Raw genomic sequence first — 9,679 nt, forward strand, 5'->3', positions numbered from 1 at the left:
TCAGTCAGTCAGAAGATTCTTCAAGGTTCCTGAATAAACTGCTGGAGAAGAGCCCGAGAGTGTGTTGCTTCATTCTTGCTGGTCGAGGGTAGTCGCGACATTAATCCTATAAATAGATATTTCTCTTACCAAAAATAACTTGAGGTGTGTGTGTGTGTGTGTGTGTGTGTGTAGACATCAAGGTTAAATGAATCCCTACTATTGCCAATATTCTATGACACATAAACAAGTATTTTTAGTTTTTGTTTTTGCCTTTTTTTAATGAGTAATGTAAACTATTCCCTTGTTTTGATACTAGTCCTGGGATAAAATAGGGATTTAGGACATAGAAAAGTTTCTCTGATTTCTATATAAAAACATCACATTGACCTTTAACCCCTGGCAAAGAGAAACACTCTCAGCATTTGAGCAGCTGGGGACATCCTAAGGACAGTTGGTCAGCCTGTGCTCTCAATTCTGCTTTCCTGGGTCATTACATCATGACTTGAATCACTGTGGGAAGAGTACTAGAATGATGTTGACAGTAATAACTTGCAACATCTTCAGGCTGCAGGCTGTTAACCTTCAGAGGAAACTCTGTGCCAGATTCACTGCCACTGACCTTAGGTGCGACCCCATCTTCCAAGCTGTATGGATAATAGATCAAGAGTTCAGGAGATTTCCATGCTTTTTTGCTAATATCATGATAAATGATTGTAAATATTCTCACTTGCTTGACATTTAATGGTGACACTTTCTCACAGAGATGCAGACAGGGAGGATGGAGATTGAGTCATCTGGATGTCACATCTGGCATCTGAGATTGGAAAATTGAAAACAAATCCCCACATGACTGATTCTCTCTCAAGGCAATTTTCACTGATACCAAGCAGCATTGACTACAGAAATCTGAATAAATTTCCAATGTTGTGTTGCTTACCTGTAAGCCACAGTAGCAGCAAGACCAGTAGCTGAGTGGGCACACTCATGTCTGTATGTGATTAGTGTGAGGCTGACTCCAGAAGAGAGTGTGACCTGATTATGAAGAAATACTCATGTCTTTGGGTTGTGATTTGGGTACATGCAAATCAACAAAGGGTAGGCACAGCTGAAGGACTCATCAGGTCAGTAGCTCATTACCGACCTGTGGTTCTCTAATGTTCCCAAGTGAGATGCAGTACAGGTTTATTTCTACAGAATTTGCTTCTCTTTGAACAGCAAACAACAGGTATAGTCTATGAGGTACAGATTATTTTTATTTCTAGCATGTTTTAGGTAGACTTTCCATGTTAGGTTTCCTCCATTCCATGGTCTTTTAGATATTGTGCTGTTCTAGGCAGTACATAATTGATTCCATTGTCCTTTCAAAGTTAGGTGTAGATGCTATTTTGGCCAACTTCTTTTCTTTTATTCCTCTGTGTTTGTTTGTGAGCCTGAACTTAAAATACATCATTTTCGCTTACGTTTACTTATTTCAACCCCCCCAAAAGTTGTCCATGTTCTCTTTCAAATCCATGACCTCTTTTTCCATTAATTGTTTTCTATGAACTTATATATTTACACAAATACACACATGCACAATCAAACACACACAAGCACATGCATTCAAAAGTATTTCTCATAGACTACATATAACATTACATATATGAATGTTTTTCTGGGCTCATCTTTTCAATCTGGACAATTCATTGATATGATCTTCCCTAAGGAGGAACACCTCTTTTGCTGACAGCTTTACCTTCTCTGTAGTATCTTTTGAAGATGTGAGGACTCATGCGCTGTTGCCCATTTTGTTTGTCACATGTATTAGTGTCCTTCTAGTTTAACTGATATTTGAGTAGTCATGTTGCCAACATGTCATAGGGATAGTTTTGTTGTTATGAGGATACACAACCTCACAATAAACTCTCTAATCTTCTGGATCTATCACTTTTTCACTTCATTTTCCTCAATGTTTCTTGAGTTTTGGGTATGGGAACCTTTGGACTGAGCACCACAATTCACCATGCACCTTCTTGTTCATAGTAATTCCCAAAAGAGTAACAGAATAATACTAGAGGGCATGATTTGTAAATAAAGACAGAATATTAGATAATTAACCCATCTTTTCAGGTAAACAACCTCACTTTACTCATATATGACAGCTCAGCTACTCAAGAATTTCTTCAATCAAGCCAAACAATGAAATGGGTTTTCTCTGCTCTTTACATATGAGCACCCTTCCATGTGGAAGATTCATGTGGAAATATATCTATATCCAATGTTTCTGTTAGTCTTCAGATTGTGGCACCTGACTTCTTGCCACTTTTAACACAAGTTATTTTATTTAATGTGTATGAGTATTCTCTCAGAAATAATTACTCATGTCCTTAAATTTACAATGTATCCCAAACTTGCATATGTTACGGTAACCATATCTTTTCTAAATATTAAGAGGACATGTATGTTAGTCTAAGTTTAGGACAGAAGGATTCAAGCTGTGTAGTGAAAAAGCATGTAAAGAAGTAAATGTAGAGCTATACATGAGAAATTCTAGTTCTGGTAGAATCTTGACTTAGTGTGAGCTTCCATGAAAGTTTGAATGAGAAATGTTTTACATCTGCAGAGATATATTCTCTCAGAAATAGAGATTTTACAGAGTGAGACTCATATCTAATCATGGCCTGAAGTTGATTATAGACACAAGAGAAGTGTCAGAAAGAAGAGGTAGGTGAATAGCTTAAGCAACTGACTGATCTGAAAAATCAATGAGACAGATGAGTCTTCATAGATTTTTCATTTATTCAGATATATATCAAAGGTGTATTTGTGTAACAGACATAAAAAATTTACATCTAGCACTACTAATATCTATTAATATGAATATATTTTGAGTAGTTACACTATATGCATGTTTTGATAAATCAATAAAATCATGACAATGAACATACTCAATCAAAATGCTAATTTATTTTATATGTTCATCAAAGTGTGGCACAGATACTCACACACGTATTAACTAGGTTGGCTGGATTTTTCTCTACATAGAAGCAGAAATAAATTCATTGATCCCTAGCTTCCAGGTCAGGAATGCTGCTGGTGGACGAGAGAATCTGTTTGTGCTACACCTACCCACACCTGAGGAATTCAACAGAGAAGATTATCTCCTGTCTTACTACCTGAAATGTTCTACTTCTCTTGCAACACACCTGTTTTATGGATGGATTGATACAGTGCTTAGTTTTTTTCTGGTCGGTACCTCTACTGTCACTGCCTTCATGAGGCAGCATTCTCAAAATATCCTACAGTTATTATGAAATACAATACATGATAAAATGGATAGAACTTGGTGACTCTCTTAGCATTCTAAATCAGCCCTTGTTTACAATCCTTTGGAAGCACATTTTGTAGCACTCTTCATTGTCTTAGAGCAAATAACATTATGGTCCTTCTATGATCTAACTCTTAGACTTCTGATTAACCTTCCACGGCATTCACATTTTCTTATCCATTGAAATGTGTAAAATGATGAGATTACTTAGAGGAAAAGTGCATCAACTATAAGAAGGCTTGCCTAATTTTAATATCAGTAGTCCAGTGTCTAGATTGTAACCTATGTTGATGACTGGAAATCCAAAGGATAAGGTACTACTTATTTAGTGGGGAGAAAGTACAAGACCTCAGATTCTTTCCACAGCAGTAACAAGAGACTTCGGAGAGTTGAAGTTCACATTCACATTTGTTCACAGGAAATTTGTTTATGGCCATGAATATAGGAGTGTTGTAATATACTATCTCATTTATAAGAATCTACACAGAATCTTCCTAAACAGAAAAAATAAAACTAAGTAAACCTTGATAATTTTTAACTATCATGACCCTTTGATGTCAAGCTGGAGATATTGTATGTGAGTTGCTTTTGTCAAGTTTCTTTTTTCTTAGACTTACTGATTATAGGTCTTCCTATGTCTTCTAATATTCTCAACATTGGAAAATGTCTTGATGATTATAACAAGCACATTTTATTCTGGTTATAAGGATATATAATTGCTTGGGTTATAACTGCTTTTAATTGGGCACCATATAAAGAAGTTTTGTCTTCATACTCATTTAGAAATCTCTTCAATTTTTGAGCATTGATATTCTCAGATATACAAATATTCTAAAACTTAAGAAATTGAAATTTTTATCACTCTACTCTGTGAACAATTTATCCAGGCCTCACCAATTGTATGATTCTCAATGAACAGGGATGGTTCAAATGGGAAGAAGATTGTGGTTTCTCAAGGAATAGAGGACAACTTTACAGGGAGCTATGATCAGAGAGGGTGTGGATTTGGATGGTATGGGAGTGGTGAGCATTTCTGATAATCTGGGAGAAGAAAAATCTACCTGATGCTAATTGAGTCCACAAATCAGTTTGAAGGATTTAGTTTGCACATAGCTTCTGGGAACATGCTGCAAAGTTATTTCTAGTTGAGAAATAAAAATGCCAGCAGCCGATACCTGGGGAGGAGAGACATAGTTTCAGATTAGGGTTCTGAGATTCTGTACAAAAAGAAAAAGAAGGAGAAGGAAAAGCGAGAATCAGGGAGGCTACCATTGAATGAAAATAGCATGCAGGAGGGAGAAGCAGAGGAATGGGGAAAAAGGAAAGGGGCCAAGAGAACTTGGCCCAGAGAGTGTTTCAATTTGGTGGATGTCTGTATATAGAAAAGTGAATATAGACACATATTGTCACCTTGCACAAAGCTCACATCCAAGTGGATCAAGGACCTCATCATCAAATCAGACACACAGTATCTAATTAAAGAGAAAGTGAGAAAGAGCCATGAACTCATTGGCACAGAGGGGAATTTCCTAAATAGAACACCAATAGCTCATGCTCTAAGATCAAGAGTTGATAAATAGGACCTCATGAAACTGGAATGCCATAGTCAATAAGAAAAATTGGACATAGTCAATAAGACAAATTGACAACCTACAGATTGTGAAAAAAAAAAAAACTCTTCACTAACTCCACATCTGATAGAGAGCTAATATCAAAATATATGAAGAATTCAAGAAGCTAACCACCAAAAAAATCAAACAACATAATTGAAAGTAGAATATAGAACTAAAGCAATAATTCTCAAGGAATCTGAAATGGCAGGAAGCACCTAAAGAAATGTTCAAAGTCAAGGCAGGACTAGCTAGCAGGCACGGGCCTCAGAAGTGGCAGGGCAGCTGGCACAGGTTCCACTCTACCCCCTCTTCAACTAGGAGGGACTGCAGATACACAGCCCTGTCTGCCACTTCCCTGAAAGCAGAGAACTTGCCTTCAGGGAGTGCTCCAACCCAGGGACTTAGGTGAGATCTCCATTTTCTTTACAGTGACCTTCTAAAGCGTGACCAGCCAGCAGGCACAGGCCTCAGATGTGGCAGAGCAGCCAGCACAGGATCCTTTCTACCTCCCTTTTCACCTATGGAGGACTGCAGATCCTAGCCCTCTCTGTCCCTTCCCTGCAAGCAGAGAGCTTGCCTTTGGGGAGTGCTCCAACTCTGCGACTCAGGACACAGGAGGAACAACAATCCAAAGCCCACTGCCCACTGTCTTACCAGAGGAAAGCTGATCTCCCAGAAGTGTTGACACAGGCTTACAGACCCACAGGAGGAACAAGCTACAGCCAGAGACAGCAAGAACATCTAACACCAGAGATCAACAGATGGCGAAAGGTAAACACAAGAATCTTACCAACAGAAACCATGACTACTTGGCTTCATCAGAACCTAGTACTCCCACCACAGCAAGTCCTGGATATCCCAAAACACCAGAAAAGCAAGATTTGGATCTTAAAATCATATCTCACAATGCTGATAGAGGAATTTAAGAAGAGCATGAATAACAAAGAAACACAGAAGATTGTTGTTCATTCTAAGGGGCTGCAAACCCCTCAGCTCCATTGGTCCTTTCTCTAACTCCTTCACTGGGGACCCTGTACTCACATCAATATATGTCTGTGAGCCTCTACATCTGTATTAGTCAGGTACTGTCAGAGCCTCTCAGGAGATAGCTATATTTATGTTGGCTTGTCCTTCTTTGCAACTCCTTCTGTGGTTATTTGGTTCCCCCTTTTAAGAAGGAATGCACTGTCCACATTTTGGTCTTCCTTCTTCTTTAGTTCCTTGTGGTTTGTGGGTTGTTCTTCCTGTATTCCAAACGTCTGGGTTAATAACCACTTATCAGAGAGTGCATACCATGTTTGTTTTTTTGTGATTGGGTTACCTCACTCAGGATGATATTCTCCAGATCCATCCATTTACCTAAGAATTTCATAAATTTATTGTTTTTAATAGCTGAGTAGTACTCCATTGTGTAGATGTACCAAAATTTCTGTATCCACTCCTCTGTTGAGGGACATCTGGGTTGTTTCCAGGTTCTGGTTATTATAAATAAGGCTGCTATGAACATGGTGGAACATGTGACCTTCTTACATGTTGCAGTATTTTTTGAGTATATGCCCAGGAGTGGTATAGCTGGGTCCTCCGGTAGTACTACGTCCAATTTCCAGAGGAACTGCCAAACTGATTTCCAGAGTGGTTGTACCAGTTTGCAATCCCACCAGCAATGAAGTAATGTTCCTCTTTCTCCACAACCTCTCCTAACTAGTACCCTCAGAGATCCCAGGGTCTCAACCACCAACCAAGAACTGCACATGGAGGGGTCTGATTGTTCTGGCAGCATGTTTATAGTAGAGGATTGCAATTTGATCATCAATAGGAGGAGAGGAACTTGGCCCTGTGAAAGTTCTGTGCCCCAGTGTAGGGGAATGCCAGGGCCAGTAAGTGGGAGAGGGTGGGGTGGCACGCATGGGGAAGGGGGAGGCATCAGGGGTTTGTTTTTGTTGTTTTTGTTTGTTTCTTTGTTTCTGGAGGGGAAACTGGGAATGGAGAAATTTACATGTAAATAAAGAAAATATCTAATGAAAAAAAAAAAAAAGAAACACAGAAGAACACAGGTAAGGAGGTACAAGCCCTTAAAGAGGAAACACAAAAATCCCTTAAAGAATTACAGAAAAGCACAACCAAACAAGTGAAGGAATTGAACAAAACCATCCAGGACCTAAAAATGGAAGTAGAAACAGTTAAGAAATCACAAAGAGGGACAACTCTCATGATAGAAGTCCTAAGAAAGAAGTCAGGAAACATAGATGCAAGCATCACCAACAGAATACAAGAGATAGAAGAGAGAACCTCAGGTGCAGAAGATACCATAGAAAACATTAACACAACAGTCAAAAAAACAGAATATGCAAAAAGTTCCTAACCAAAAACATCTAAGAAATCCAAGACACAATGAGAAGACCAAACCTAAGGATAATAGGCACAGAAAGGAGTGAAGACCTCCAACTTAAAGAGCCAGTAAATGTCTTCAACAAAATTATAGAAGAAAATTTCCCTAACCTAAAGAAAGAGATGCCTATCAATATATAAGAAGCCTATAGAACTCCAAGTAGACTAGACCAGAAAAGAAATTCCTCATGCCACATAGTATTCAAAATACCAAATGTTCAAAACAAAGAAAGAATATTAAAAGCAGTGAGGGAAAAAGGTCAAATAACATATAAAGGCAGGCCTATCAGAATTGCACCAGATTTCTTGCCAGAGACTATGAAAGCCAGAAGATCCTGGGTTGATGTCATAAAGACCCTAAGAGAATACAAATGCCAGCCCAGGCTACAATATCCAGCAAAACTCTCAATTACCATAGACTGAGAAACCAAAGTATTCCATGACAAATCCAAATTTACACAATATATTTCTACAAATCTATCCCTTCAGGTGGTAATAAATGGAAAACTTCAACATAAGGAGGGAAACTACATCCTAGAAAAATGAAAAAGTAATTTTCCAACAAAACTAAAAGAAGAGAGCCACATGAACAGAATTTCAACTTTACGAACAAAAATAAAAAGAACCAACAATTACCTTTTGATAATATCTATTAATATCAATTGACTCAATTCCCCCAGTCAAAAGACATAGGCTATCAGACTGGGTAGGACAAACAGGACCCAACATTTTGTTGCATACAGGAAACCCACCTTAGTGTAAAAGAAAGATACTACCTCAGAATAAAAGGCTGGAAAACAATTTTCCAAGCCAATAATCCCAAGAAAAAAGCTGGAGTAGCCATTCTAATATCAAATAAAATCGACTTTCACCCTAAAGTGATCAAAAAAGATAAGGAGGGATACTTCATATTCATCAAAGGTATGATCTACCAAGAGGAACCTTCAATTCTGAACCTCTACTCTCCAAATGTAAGGGCATCTACATTCATACAAGAAATTTTACTAAAGCTCAAAGCACACTTTTTACTGCACACAATAATAGTGGGAGATTTAAACACCCACAATGACTAATGAGACTAACATAAGTTATGAAACAGATGGATTTAACAGATATCTATAGAACATTTTATCCTAAAACCAAAGGATATACCTTCTTCTCAGCACCTCATAGTACCTTCACAAAAATTGAAAATATAATTGGTCACAGATCAGGCCTTAACAGATACAAGTAGTTTCAAATAATTCTTTGCATCCAATCAGCTCACCATGGACTAAGGCTACTCCTCAATACCAACATAAAAAATAGAATGCCCACATACATGTGAAAGCTTAACAACACTTTACTCAATAAAAAGTCGAGGAAGAAATAGGAAAGCAATTAAAGACTTTCTAGAATTTAATGAAAATGAAGTCACAACATACAAAACTTATGAGATACAATGAAATCAGTCCTAAGAGGAAAACTCATAGTTTTAAGTGCCTCCAAAAAGAAACTGGAGAGAGCATACACAAGCAATTTGACAGCACATCTGAAAGCTCTAGAACAAAACAAAAGCAAATACACCCAAGAGGAGTTGAAGGCTGAAAATAAACAAACTCAGGGCTAAAATCAACAAAAAGAACTATACAAGGAATCAACCAAACCAGGAGCTGGTTCTTTGAGAAAATTAAAAAAATAGATAAACACTTAGCCGGAATAACTAGAGGACACAGAGACAGTATCCTGATTAACAAGATAAGAAATGAAAAAGGAGACATAAAAACAGACACTGAGGAAATCCAAAATATCATGAGATCCTACTACAAAATCCTATACTCAACAAAACTGGAAAACCTGGATTAAATGGACAATTTTCTAGGCAGATACAAGGTATAAAAATTAAATCAAGATCAGATAAACGATCTAAACAGTCCCATATCTGCTAATGAAATAGAAAAAGTCATTAATAGTGTCCCAACCAAAAAAAAGCTCAGGACCAGATGGGTTTAGTGCAGAGTTTTATCAGAACTTCAAAGAAAACCTAATGCCAATACTCCTCAAAATATTCCACAAACTAGAAACAGAATGGACTATATACAATTCGGTCTATGAGGCCACAATTACTCTTATACCTGAACTGCCCAAAGACCTAACAAAGAAAGAAAACTTAAGACCAATTTCCCTTATAAATATAGATGTAAAAATACACAATAAAATTCTTAGAAACTGAATCCAAGAACACATCAAAACGATCATCCACCATGATCAAGTAGACTTCATACCAGGGATGCAGGGATGGTTCAATATTTCGAAATCCATCAACATAATTCCCTATATATACAAACTCAAAGAAAAAAAACATATGATCATCTCATTAGATGCTGAGAAAGCATTTGACAAAATCCAA

The sequence above is a fragment of the Mastomys coucha genome, unplaced genomic scaffold, assembly GCF_008632895.1.
Source record: "Mastomys coucha isolate ucsf_1 unplaced genomic scaffold, UCSF_Mcou_1 pScaffold20, whole genome shotgun sequence".
Lineage (NCBI taxonomy): Eukaryota > Metazoa > Chordata > Mammalia > Rodentia > Muridae > Mastomys > Mastomys coucha.